This window comes from Lepisma saccharinum, chromosome 1 (assembly GCF_977018435.1).
Source record: "Lepisma saccharinum chromosome 1, izLepSacc3.1, whole genome shotgun sequence".
In the NCBI taxonomy this organism is placed as follows: Eukaryota; Metazoa; Arthropoda; class Insecta; order Zygentoma; family Lepismatidae; genus Lepisma; species Lepisma saccharinum.
Genome location: NC_139229.1, coordinates 213,602,595 through 213,616,676, shown reverse-complemented (window position 1 = coordinate 213,616,676; position 14,082 = coordinate 213,602,595). Strand labels below are relative to the sequence as shown.

The 14,082-nt window shown below is 39.0% G+C and overlaps 1 protein-coding gene across 3 annotated transcripts in view; it reads left to right on the top strand.

The window, feature by feature from the left end:
• sfl (N-deacetylase and N-sulfotransferase sfl) overlaps positions 1 to 14,082 on the top strand; it is a 491,065-nt gene that overhangs the window by 341,317 nt on the left and 135,666 nt on the right. Inside the window, exon 1 of one of the 3 annotated variants that reach the window (XM_083112023.1) lies at positions 53 to 364. The exons of the other annotated variants lie outside the window; for them this stretch is intronic. The gene's annotated coding sequence lies outside the window, so the exon portion shown is untranslated. Of the gene's footprint in view, positions 1 to 52; positions 365 to 14,082 lie in introns of those variants that run through there. 3 annotated transcript variants of the gene reach the window in all.

Genomic DNA, 14,082 nt, shown 5'->3' with positions numbered 1-14,082 from the left:
GTTTCACGAAGGGAGGGAGTGTCAGCAGAGCGAGCCAGATAGGCACAGAGAGGGAAACCAGTCCGCGACGCAGCGAGCTAGTGAGTTGTTATTCGAAGGTGTGGAGTGTTTTTCGTCCGAAAAAAGCAGCTGGATTTTTCCACTCTGCGTGCCAGTCTTCCATCAAGATGGACGCGAATGTTGTGCTCGCTCGCGCATGTTAAGTTTTGCGGCCGGTAGAGTGAAGGGTGGGCTAATTGTGGAAGTGTTTTAAGGTTATTTCTCAGACGGCACGAGGGGGATACCTGCAGTTTCACGTCAGCCGTGGTTGCGAGCCAGTTCTGGGTAGGCGTCGTCTACGAGCAAAACCAGCTTGTTCCTTTCGGTGAGTGAAATGTCTTTCGAATAGCAACATTGTTTTAGTGATGTAAGTGGCTGTTTGCCAAGCGATATTTGCATGTATGTGCTCGTGCTGTACTGCATCGAAGCGTTTGCATGTTAGTTTTTAAGTTAGTGTGTGCAGCTAGCAAACAAGGAATGTAAGATGATGAATGGCGAAGAGGAGACGAGTGAATGACCGTAGTCAATTAAAGGAAGATCGCATTGAAAAAGACACGCACAGTGTTCTTAATGCTTGGGTCATGAGAACCATACGTGCATACATGTTGGCCTCACTTGCAATTTCTAACTTGCTTCCTGTCCATTTGCACATGAATTAGTCGAAAGCGCGACATAAATTATAAACCCCAAGTTTTGTGTCTCATAGCGCAGTGGCTAACGCTGTCGCCTTGTAACTAAGGGGTCCAGTGTTAGATAAAATGATTGATTTCATCTACTAAATCATACATAGTACAATAGCTACAATGATAAAAGACAAGTCATATTTATAATTATAAAAGTTTTAAACATTGCTTGGTATGCACCTTTACATTAATTCCGCTACGTACTTTACAGTTACATAGTGAGAACATACGAAGTATCTGTTTATGAACTTTCTGTCTTTCCTTCTTTCTTTTTCCTGCTTTCTTTCAAAGAAAGAAGGAAAGAGAGAGAGTTGTTTTTTGATTGATTGATTAATTTGGTGTTTGAAGTGAACTTTATGCGGAGAAAGGTAATCGGGACTGGACCTACAGTTTAAAGTGGGATCAGAACCGAACCACTATGTGCCTCCACCGGGTATCGAACCCGGGACCCCTTGATTACAAGGCAACGACGGTGAACTTTTGTTTTACAAATGTGCTTATATTTAATGACAATAATGAACATAACAAGAACATGTAAGTAATTTGAAAATGAAAAGCGCAGGCACGCAAATTAGCAACAATTTTTATTAACAACAGTATATACGTAGATATTATTAATATTTTAATCTTATTACATTAAATGCTGCTTATTTCTAGTTAATTCCACGACAATTAGTATAAAAAAGTTACTCTGCGTAGAGAAATTATAACAAAATAAATTTTAAAATGCAGAATTTATAATGCTACAAAACAGCAAAGTTGTTTGCAGCCGATGAAAATTAAGTTCATTATTATTATTATGTACTAATTATCACAGATACAGTCAATATAAAATCATATTCCTCCCAATCGAATCACGATGTTCATGTAAGTTTGGCGAAAAGAATTAAACTTTAATCCCGATTAGTCTTCCTGGGTATAGCCTATATTGAACTTAAAGCAACCTTAATATACCAGCAAGTACTGAACAATGTTCATATCTGTTGAAGCAATTTAGCATGTTGTTAACTATTCACTAATGCACCACGGCAATTGTTATTGTACGTTGGTTTCATACATCCAGGTTAAGGCCGATGAGTTGGATGTTTAGACAAATACAGTGTCAAGTACAGCAATGTTACAACACACCCTAGTTTTGAATGAACTTCACTTTTCGAATCAACATAACCGCTCGCGAGTAGGAGTGCGTGTAATTTATGCAGGGAAATTCCATCTTCATATTATGGTAGTTTGGTGTTAAGTGGCTGTAATGTTTAGTTGCATGTGTTACCAGTTTCAATCATTTAGGACGACAACTTAATAAAAGTTGAAAATGAGAATCATTATCACACAAAAACCGTGTTATCTACCTCGTTATGGCAACGTCCTTGAGCATAAAACCGGAAATATAAGTACTGTAACCATGCATTTATTTCATATGACTAGGAAAAATGTAAGTTGCAAGTAATTATCAAATGCTTGGTGAATTAAATATTGTGTACTGGATTTTTGTGTTCTGTTTACTGTTCAGACATGGTGTATTGGTGGCGTTCTCGTGGTTTGACAAGATGACCTTACCTTTTTTAGTTACCGCCTGCTAGGTTCATTACATGTTTAGTGTTAGAATTCATTTACTTGTATGTAAATTGACGATCTATTGATAAATATAGGCATGTCAGCGGGAGAGTTGATTGTTCCATTTATAGTTAGTTTCAGCCATCTAGGTAGTGAAAACTAATTTTAACCACCAAAGAGAGTATCAATATTTTCTTTGTGTTAATGGACCATCTTGTGTTATTTATTGTACGGGAGGGAGGGGCGGCGAGCGTCTTGGAAGAGTAGTTAACAGTAACGATGCCATGAAAAATTAGGGGAACAAGGGACAAAATATTTTCTGTGGAGTTCTAAATTGAGGCTAGATGTCCCGATTGCAGTTTTGGGGTTGGAAGTGTCCCAATATTTTTTTAGTATACATTAAAGCATTTTTTTGTTATAAAAGTCATCGATAATACGTCATTAAATTAATTCAAACGTGTGAGGAAAGAATGTGGAACTATATGTGTCGTTTGTTCTAAATAATTTGATCACTACCTACTTGTTTTTGTTTATTTATGTATTTATTTAGAATCGGAAAACACTATTTTCTGTCAAAATAGAATCTTTTTCGGCATTTGAAAGTTAATTTCAGTGAGAGAGACAAAGAGGGATTAGTCTGTTACAGTGTCTGTTTTGAAAACTTCGGTTTCACTGTTTCTGTAATGTTTGCAGCAACATAAACAGTCAAAGATAAAAATAAGGAAGATACAGAGTACAAGGGAATAGTAGCCATCACTTCGCCATCCGTCCATGATATATGCATGCAAGTTTCCAGATAAAGTCCAGATTTCACGTTCTGAAAGCATGGGCGTCTTACCCTAAATACCGTACTTATAAATGCGTGTGTCGGGGAAAAGGGGGGGGGGGTGGACTACCAGACTGGGTTGCGCCAGCCTCGTGCCCATCTGGCGTCGTCACGGGGATTAGCTTCCGGAAATGAAATGTTCCAAAATGTTTACATACCGTGAAGGGTGCAGTGGTCCCATAATGTACTTTCAATGATGTGAATGTCATTTCCATTTTTTTTAACTCAATGATCAGTTCTTGTTGTCAATTCGAATGTGCAAACTCACGGGAGAATCTGGAAAAATCAAACTACTAAAAACTAGTACTCGAAAATGTAGCTGTTCACTTTCTCTCTGGTAATTGCACACAAATGGTCATTTTCAAATAGAGCAATGATAGGTTCTGCAGTTGCCTTCATATCCTTCACACAATATTTTCATCAAGGATAGTGGTTGTTTTTTATTTTTGTATTTAGCGTCTCTTTTCTGCCACTTCTGGCTAATCGTGACGATGAGGAAAGATAAAATTGATGAATTGACACTAGCAAAGAACATCCAGACCAGATTCAAAACCGGCACCTCTACCGCCATAGGGTAGTGTTTTTAGACACCCCTTTGGTGGATATACTTGAAGACAAATTGCATGTGCCTCCACCGGGAATCGAACCCGGGATCCCTTGATTACAAGGCGACGGCGCTGCCACTGCGCCATCGGGGAGGCCGTAGTTATTTTAAAATCGATCAGTCGATGTACTATTCGTTCGTGTTGATGTAAAAGTTAGTGATACTTTTAAAATGTAGCCGGCCTTATAGTAAACGAACTTTCTTGCAATATTGATTTTTTGGGAATATCATACAGTATTAATTTCACTGTAGTTTCTAACAGTGAGTTAGCAGAAACGTATTTATATTTTTGTCTCTATTCTTTTTATATTATGCATCACTTTTATACTCTTTAGACTAAACAATGAAGATTAATTGAATAATGAAATTATTAAATGTATATACTTTATAGCAATCACTATTTTGAACACAATAGTTCGGATACCACTTTAAGACGTAGGTTCAGTCCCGATTAGCCTTCCTGTGCATAAAGTGGACTTAAATTTAAAGCAAACTCAAATTAAATCATACCAAGTTTCGTTACCCGATTTTTTGATAATCTTGCATGGATAAGAAATGCCGGATTTTTGTGGATAACCTATCTACGTCACACATGGAACTTTCTGTAAGGAGCGAAAAATTCCTATTGTAATAAATCATGTCTTTGTGACACATGAGTTGAAAATTGTCTGCTAAAAAAGCTTCTGTCAACATCTGACCTTTCTACCATTATATTTATAACATTTAATTTTCTGGACGAACTAAGGCCTAGGCAATGCTGCCACAACCAGAGGGTGCATTCTCCCTTTTAAAGGTTAAAAAATCCCTTTCTATCCACTTCCCTTCATCTTCGAAAAATGTAAATTGCCATTACAAAACTATCAATTATATTCTTTCAAAGCCAAATATAATTATGGTTCTTTATTGTGGGGAAGGGACTAACGTATTTATATTAAAATGTTGAGATTTTTCTTGAAGCTTCCCTTTTCTACTAAATTTCTGCAGCGACAGGAATTTCACTTAATATGTGGCAACACTGGGGGATGAATTACCTCGGCTAAATACCATGTTGTGATTAGCGACATCAGTTGGTGCTCTCGACTGAATACAGTTTCTGCTTGAGACGCGTGCTTGGCGTTCCAAGGTCATTAAAGTAGCCGGAAGTAAAATGCTGCTATCCAGCGTGAAATATTCAGTTAGATATCGCATTAGAAAATAGCACTGACTATTCTTACGGTTTCAAGAAGCCACAGATTATTTTTATACTGATTTCCTGTTTATGGGAGACGAAGGAAATAACCATTTGTACGTCAGTGGCTGTTTAACCGTAGTTTACCCGTACAGTACGAGAAACGTACTTACCTGAGGGGAGGCCTCACAGGTCCACACTTTTTTTTTATTACTAAAATTCAAGAAACAATTTTGTTAATGAATCACTGCTTCATTTGTTGATTATACAGGGTAATTATAAAGTTTCTATCAATTTCTGTGAAAAACCAATAATGAGAATGGAAAACCTAACACTTATAACACATAATCTATCAAAACTTCTACAGTACAATGCTAGAAAAGGTGTTCGTGCAGCGGTGCGTCGCTGGGAGTTTTGTGTGGACGTGCAGATGGTGGTCATATGTAATAGGGCTAAGTGCAACCTGTGATTGATTATGTGTTACTCTGAGGTTGGATTTACATTAGCTGTAGAAGTTTTGATATATTATGTGTTACTAGGTGTTAGGTTTTCCATTCTCGTTATTGGTTTGATTCTAATATCTGTTTTTCACAGAAATGGATCGAATTATAATCACCCTGTATATGTGCAGTTATGTATTAATTATTATATTACAAAAATTACCATAATTAATAAGAAATAATAACCAAAAATTGCACGAGTGTCACGAACATATTTTACTATTCACTAAAACTCACAGAAACAATAGAATTTTTTCATTAATGCTTTTTTTTATGGAGGTGCAGTTATTTATTAATTACAAAATTACCATCAGTGCCAACGAATTGTATTCTCTCACGGCCATGAGTGTCTCGAATGACACTCATTCAAAGATGAAGCTAGGTGTCCCGGGTTCGAATCCTGGCCTGTGCTTGGATGTTTCTGAATGTTCATTCATCAGTTTCATCATATCATCCCTCATTCCCATCTTCGCAAATTAGCCAAAAGTGGCACAAACAGCAAAGTAAAATAAAGCAAATCAAATCAGAAGCAAATCATTCAAAGATGGCGCCTGATAGCACCCACCTAATGCATTTTGCCTCTTATTAATATTACATTTATGTTATGAACAAAAGTAATACAATAATATTGGGAACACCCTAGGGAACAAGTAATTTATTTTCGATTTTTGTAAAAATTTTCAGTTCAAAAATCGAAAAAATAGAAATGGTGTGCCTGACAGCCTTCCCCCCCCCCCCGCCCCTCTCGGGTAAACTAGGGTTAATAATCTTTCTCGGGCACTGACCTATAATGTTAGCTGTCACTTAAACGTGTTAATTCCTCGATGTCTCGGGCTTAAAGGTACTATCCATATCTTAATAATTAATATGAGAATTATTCATGCAGTGGTCTTTTTTAACTTTGGAATAAAGTATTTAAAAGTGTAAGCCCGAAGACCAGGAATTACCAAAGTATCAGAGCCTTGAAAGTACTTTCCACATTTGAAAATACAGGGTGAGTTAGAGTGAGGTGTGCATTTGCAGCTCGGAATTACGGCGTGAAATTCAGTAAAATGTCTGAAGGAATTCAAGTTACGTTTGTCACGTGTTATGAATTGTGTTGTATTGAAAGTATTGGTGTGGACAATGTAAACATGTTACTTTTGAGTTGTCAGTTAATGCCCGAGATCATACAAACCTTGGGCAGTGTTTCACGCAACTGACGGCTACGTATCAGTTCGAAATCTGATTCCATACGCTTGTCATTATGATCCCTTTTCAACTTTCGTTTGTTCCTAACCAAATAATACAAGTAGGCGGTAATATGGCTCTGAACTATCTTAAGAACCCTCCCAAAGTATCAGTATAAATAATTAAGCAGCACTGGCAACTCTGCTGCTGTAAGTATGTGATGACGTTTTACGTGATAAAATGAAGTGGCGTATCAGTACAGACCTTGACGCGAATGCCGAATACAGTTTTTTTTTTTGGGGGGGGGGGTGAAATGGGAATTTGTGATTTTGTCGCACAGGTGTTGGTTTGAGTGATTGATTGTTTTAAGTACACTTTGAGTGTTTTAAGTACACTTTATGCACAGTAAGGCTAATTTGGACTGGACCTGCAGTTTAAAGTGGGATCCGAAGCACTATGTGCCTCCACCGGGTATTGAACCCAGGACCCCTTGATTACAAGGCAACAACGCTACCACTGCGCCATCGGGGAGGCCCACACACAGGTGTTGGCAACGGAGGAATGTGGCCGAATTCGATTACAGCAACACCCTTTCACGAAAGTAAATATGTTGCGTCTTTAGCTTTCCCAAAGTTTTTTTCTGTAAAATGCGAAGTTGTATTTTATATGTACGAGGGGAGAGTGAAAAATTTTGAGCCTCACAGGGAAGGGGTGTTTTGAGCTACAGTTTCTCATTTCTCTACATAATCTCTATAATCATCCCCCCAGATCAATGCACTTATGCATTCTGTGCTGCAATTTGTTTAAAGTCATCTGGTAGAATGACTTGTCCTGAGTCTCACACCACTGAATGACCGCCTTCGTCCGTGTGGAAGTGACGTCCTCGAAGTGAATTCTTCATAGCAGGGAAAAGATGAAAATCTGACGGGGCAGGTCATGGGAATAAGGTGGATGGGGATGTGCGGTGAAGCCACACTCGACCAAAGTAGCCTCTGCAGTGAGCGAAAACTCAAACCTTACATCCTTCAAAATTTTAACTACCTAGCATCACTCCTTCTATGTGAGGCTCAAAACTTTTCACTCTCCCCTCGTATATCTCCATTTATATCATTGCGAACTCTCTCATGGTGGAATCTGGACCTTGTTTTCTGCGGCGATCTCGAGGTGTGGATAAAGAATATGTATGCAGTTCAAAATGTATTCAGTGTATATATACAAGTACAGCATGCCCTCTTGGTTTCTACAGGGTGACTCAAATAAAACTATACCCGAGCGTTATGTTCACTTTTGCTTTGGTAGTTACTGCAACATAACCAACCTGATTGGCTCATTTGTTCAAGAATTAGTAAGCCGTGTCAGCTCCTGTGGCGAAGTTTGTTAGCGTAGTGTGCTAAGATGTTAAGAGTTTTGAAATCTGAGTAAGGTATTACGTTTCATTGTATTTTTCACTAGCGCATTTTTCATCCTCATCGTTGCGATTAACACAGAAGAGAATTAGAAGCCATGCCAAAAGTACAGTACAATTATGCAAACAATGAAATATCGATATTAGAATTTTATTGATGCCCATGGACCATTTGCGCAGTAACCTTAAGTCCAACTTTTTTTTCAATCTACACTGACTTTCACATGTGTCCTCCTTAAGGGAAAGAGTGACAATTTCCCCGAGGTCCTTCTCACTGAGGCAGCTTGGGAACACTGTTGCTAACTTAGCTCTTTTGGAGCCATATCTGGCTCTTTCATGCACCCGTTTGGCTGTGAACCGTGACACCCGCCTCCTGCCCCACTATTATGCCATCACTGGCTCCGGCCCACATAGACCAACATTTGCCATGAGTATACATTTTGAACGTGACGTGTTATATTGGCTGCATCTCCCCATCTTCCCCTCTTACCTCCACAGCTATTTTTTATGGCCCCGTGGATGAAGTGAAGATGGTAATATTGTTATTCGGGAATCCTTTATTTTCGATTTCATACGACCGTCAATAGATTATTGAGATGGGTGCTGTTGCCGAATCTAGACGGTGAAAGCTAAGAATAAATTGTCATCACTTTAAAGTTAACGGAAGTAGGAGCGTCTACCACTCCCTTGACAAACTAAAATGACCCTAGGAAGCACTTTATTCATACTCTCTCGTATAGTCAAGTTTTTTATAAAATTTTTTTAGAGCATTCCTTGACATTCGCTACGAGACTCGGCGGCAAGCGGCCCGGCGTCAGCGCTTGTCTTTCCCGGTGAACTGGTCCGCGACAGTTCAGTTCCCTGCCTTCGCTCTCTTTCCCTTTCTGTTGACGTTGCAGACTGACGCCAGTATAATTCTCCCTCGGAAGTTGTGTTGTGTCCCTGTGTTGAAGATTGTTGCTTAATATGGCACCACAAAAGTTTACATTACAACAAAGGATTTATCTTGTCGAGTGTTACTTCGGAAAAATGAATTGTGGAGAAGTGCGACGACGTTTTGCAACGAAATTTCCTGGTGTTCCCCTTCCACATAGGACCAATGTATTAAACCTCGTAATAAAGTTTAGAGTAACAGGATCAGTTCTGAATAAAAGTGGAAAGAGAAATGGGGAAATCTAAAAAAATAAAGTATACAAAGACAATCTGCACACCATCCGTGAGTTAAAAGAGAGTATTGTACGAGAAATCGGGAGAATTACAGTAGACGAACTTGCACGTGTAAATGCCAATTTCCTTCGGAGATGCCAGGAATGTGTTGCAGCAGAGGGACATCATTTTCAACACCTTCTGTAGTCAAGGTTAGTGCACAATATGAAAACTGTAATTTTAATAGCCGACTCTAGCGACTCGCGGACCCGTTCACCGGGAAAGACAAGCTCTGATGCCGGGCCGCTTGCCGCCGCGTCTCGTCGCGAATGTCAGGGAATGCTCTTAGTAGTAGCAGTAGTGCCCTTTCCGACGTTATTCAAATAAATGCACAACTGGTGCGAAATTGTTACTTTCCCCCTTAATGTAGTGAGGGGCGTCGTAACACTATAGTGCTGTCAGCATTTTTCAGTTAATTCAGCTGAAATATATGCAATCGGAAGCCTAGAAGTGATTTTGACGGTGAATCTTCTCCAAAGTTATGAGAACATTAGGAAAATAATTACTACAATCGATGTATTTCTGGTACACAAAACAAATAAGTTTATATGTGAAATCCATATATATCATTATACACCACGAATATTCATACGCAAATCCAACCTTTTGTACCAAAGTGACACTAGTGTACCGAAGTGCTGACTCTGTCTTTTTGTCGCGCATGCGCAGTGATTCCTTCAGACTGGAAAGGCCCACTTCGCTCGTCACTTTGGTCTGAAATATGCTTCAAGAGCATGACTGAAAGTCCACTGCATGTGGTTAGTTCTGAAAGAACTAAAGTTTAAAGTGTGATCGGAAACTCCGCGACCCTTTGATTTGATGAGAAAAAAGACGGAACATACAGCTAGACTCGTATACCGCTATGCTAACCAGTCCTTCACGGGAGCTGAAAAAGTGTGTAATGTTTTAGAGTAAAGTGCCATGTTTGGATGGAAAGTTACTTTTTGGAAAAAGGGAACAGAGTTACCGTTGCTTTAAGAAGTAACTATAAGTTACTTAATTCATGATTATCTGTAATTTGCATAATGTGTTGCATGCATAAATTGCTAGCGGGCTGATTTTTCTTTACGTCTGATGACCATCTGAAATTAATACTAATTTTCATCAATTTTTATAATATAGCTCATTATGTTTAAATATGAAATTATAGAAGTAAGAAAATTAATATAAACTCTTATACTTATTTGAGCAACCACTACATTTGTTTGTTACTTTTATGTACGGTTCAATAGTAATAATTTTTCGTTATACTCGATATCTCAAAACGTAATTGTTATATTTACCTGCTTTTCAAGTAACTCTTTGCTTCCAGATAGTGCCAAACTTGTTAATCTGGCTTTTATTTTTACCAAGCAGGCTTACTTTATTGATATTTTTTATCTTTTTGTAACTCTGTAAATAGGGATGAACCCCTAACTCCTACTCATGATAAACTAGTCAACAATGACACTTTTATCTTGTTATCAACGAATCCCAGGACTTATCATGCTCTAGAGTTGCGTGCGTTGCACGTGATAAGCCAAATAGCTTGCTAGATAATGTATTGCATAGTGAATGCGTACGTTTATACTTTCCCCGTCTGATTCAAGGGAAATGTAATACGTGTGAGTAATTATCGACGGGAAATGTAATCTTTGTCCTCCTCCGTAGTCGAGCGGGTTAAGGCGTTCACTCGTCTTGAGATCGTTCGCTGCGGGACGGCGTAGGTTCGAATCCGGCTCTGGTCGGAATTTATTCGGCCTACGTATAGGGCCGGTGGCAACCCACCATCGTGAGGAAATTGGGAAGCTCCGAGTGAGTGAGCGTAACCCGGTCGAGAAGACCTACAGTAAACGGCTGGGGGTTCGTCGGGCTGATCACCCGTCCCCCTTTACTGGTCTAAGAACTCCACGCTCCAACAAGGTGACGGCGGAACAGTGTGGGAGGGAGACCAGCAGTCGGTAGGTAAGCCAAGGCCCTTCAAGGTGCTGTAGAGCTGTGGGTTATTATTGTTAAATGTAATCTTTACGCATATTTATTTATGTGTTAAGTGTTAGCCTACAGCTACTGCATTGAATAAATAAAAACTAATATAATTCCTCACGTAATATTGTTATGAAAACGTGTGAGATATGTAATGGTAATTCAATGATTAGATCTTTTTTTAATTTTAATGAATTTGCATTTATTACGTTTTTGCGCAACGTGTCGTTTGAAACATCAACGCTGTTTCAAGCGATTTCATGCAATGAAAGATGAATAACGGCAGCCATTATGATTTGTTCAGTTGAATTTTTTTTACAGCGAATCCCAGGTTGATTTATTCAACAGCAAAAGCGCGTTTAACTTCTCGTATTGCTCACTTAAGAGCCTCCTTGATAACGTAGTGGTATAGTGGAACCACAGAACCGCATTACTCGTACATGGAGGGGCAGAATGAAGCAGGCTTCACCGTCACCCGAGCTGAACGGATGGAGTGGTAATCAAGGGGTCCCGGATTCGATACCTGGTTGAGGCACATAATGGTTCGGATCTTACTTTAAACTGTAGGTCCAGACCCAACTACGTTATCTGTGCATAAAGTGAACTCGCAACACCAAGTCAAGTATTGCTCACTTATGTTATCTTCTTTTATGTGAGTCGAAACTACGTCCCAGTAATTTGTGGAAGAACACCGCACATAACAGCAGAAAGCAAGATAGTGTGCGCTGCTGCAAACACCTGGTACGTCGCAATCTCGTCGCCCCTCCATGCAATCCACTTCTCTCTCACTTGTTTATTGGCCGAGCCCACTTGTTTGTTTGAGTTGGTGTTTAAAGTCCACTTTATGCACAGTAAGGCTAATAGGGACTGGGCCTACAGTTTAAAGTGGGATCGGAACAACTATGTGCCTCCACAGGGAATCGAACCCGGGACCCCTTGATTACAAGGCGACGACGCTACCACTGCGTCATCGGGGAGGCCAGGAAATTAATAACCATCGATTATGCAACAAATGCTAATATTTTCATTACTTAATTTTAGTACTTGGTAAGTCTTTCGGGGGTCTGGACCCCCTCCTAAATACGTCCTTCTTTTGTCTCAAAGCCGTATGATCCCAATATAATCCTTGCCTTCCAATAAGTTCAGAGGAAATTATACAACAAATGTTAAACGAGTATATTTTCATTATTTAATTTTCGTACTTAATAAGTCTTTCAGGGGTGTATGTGGGGGGGATCCCTAAATACGTCCTTCGTGTCCCCCCAAAGCCCTATGATCCCAATATAATCCTTGTCTTCCAATAAGTTCAGAGGAAATTATACAACGGCTAAACGAATATATTTTTCATTATTTAATTTTAGTACTTGATAAGTCTTTCGGGGGGGTCCGGACCCCCTGGACTCCCCTCCCCTAAATACGTACTTGGCTGAGAACTTGTTTTTCTTAGTTTGTCCCTCAGACCCCTCACACGAAAGGTACCTATGGCTTGCCGTGTGAGGTTTATCATAATTACAGAGACTCCCTTCAGATTGCGAATCAGTGACGTCATGGGTAACCTGGATAACAAAGTGAAATTTCACTTTTTATCTTAAGTGTTCTATTAAATCATTCTAGTATAGCATGCAAACAATTTATCTGAGAGCAAATGTGTCGATAAACAAGAATTTTCCGTAGAAAATTGTTTTGGAATCATTACCGTGATTTTGTAAAATTACCACACGCAGCTAATTCAAAATATACGCTAGAGCCAACCAAACACATAGCTGAAAAAAATATCAGTTTTGACATTTTGAGAATAGATAAATAAGTGGTACATAAAATAAGGTGAATCAACAAGGGTTGGTTGAAACGTATGCAATGACCCATAGTCAGATTTAGCCCTTTGACAATACTATTGATACCATTTCATTCGTAGTCCCGATTAGCCTTACTGTGCACAAAGTGGACTTAAAACACCAATTTAAACAATCCATCAAACCATTTCATTTATATTAGTTCTTGATATCATATCGTTTGTTTAATGATATTGAAGAAGCTGACAAAATAATCCTATGAAAAGTTCGCTACAGCTTTTACAAACACACAACTTGTTCTAACCCTCAAGGAAAGACCTGTGTGTTATACTTATTTTTAGCATCTGGATGAAGAATATTTCTGAATTGCTTTTAAAACATTTCCCCCTTCCCCTCATTGTTTTCGTATATTTTATTACGTCATGGCAATTTATGAAAAACTCAGTTCTAAATGTTGCTACTTGGCATCCTTCTTGTTTTGCTATGTACATATAGGGCCAACCTTGTGGAATTTTGAGAATTTCACTTAGCTGCTTTATAGTAGTTTTCTAGACTTTAATAATTGTAGAAGCTTTATTCTTAATAACTAATTTTCTCAAAATGTAGCTGACTGAAGTTTGTCATGAAAGGTGTGTTTGTGCACGTGACCTGTGACCCTAAAGACAGTGGTAGTGAATTAAGAATGGTGCGTCAAGATTGTTTCATACTGTATTTTCCTGAAGAGAAAGAGAAGTAGCAGTCGAAGATAATCCCTCATTCTGTAAAGTTTGAAGTTGAATATTCTATTACTTGGTATGAGTTTTACCCCTTCCCCCCAAATATTCATCTACTATTGTTGGAGAATTATCTCTAGAAACTAACCACGATATATCTTTTTATATATTTTTGTATTCGCAAATAACAGAACTTTTCTCTTGCTCATTTTGCTAATGCATTTGTTTTTATATAACCAATTGCTTATTTTATGTATATCCAGTGCTTTAAGAAACCTGCACTCCCATTGGCCAGTTCATATCGGGTGCGGTGCCTAGTTGCCGCCATCTTTGCGCGGAAGCTTACTTCCGCCAGTGTTCGTGCAGAAGTCACTCCGGCAACAGCCGAGTCACCGCGTTGCGGATATTCATCAAATACGTAAGCCTAACGTGGCTACGTTTCATTCAGCATATCAGTGA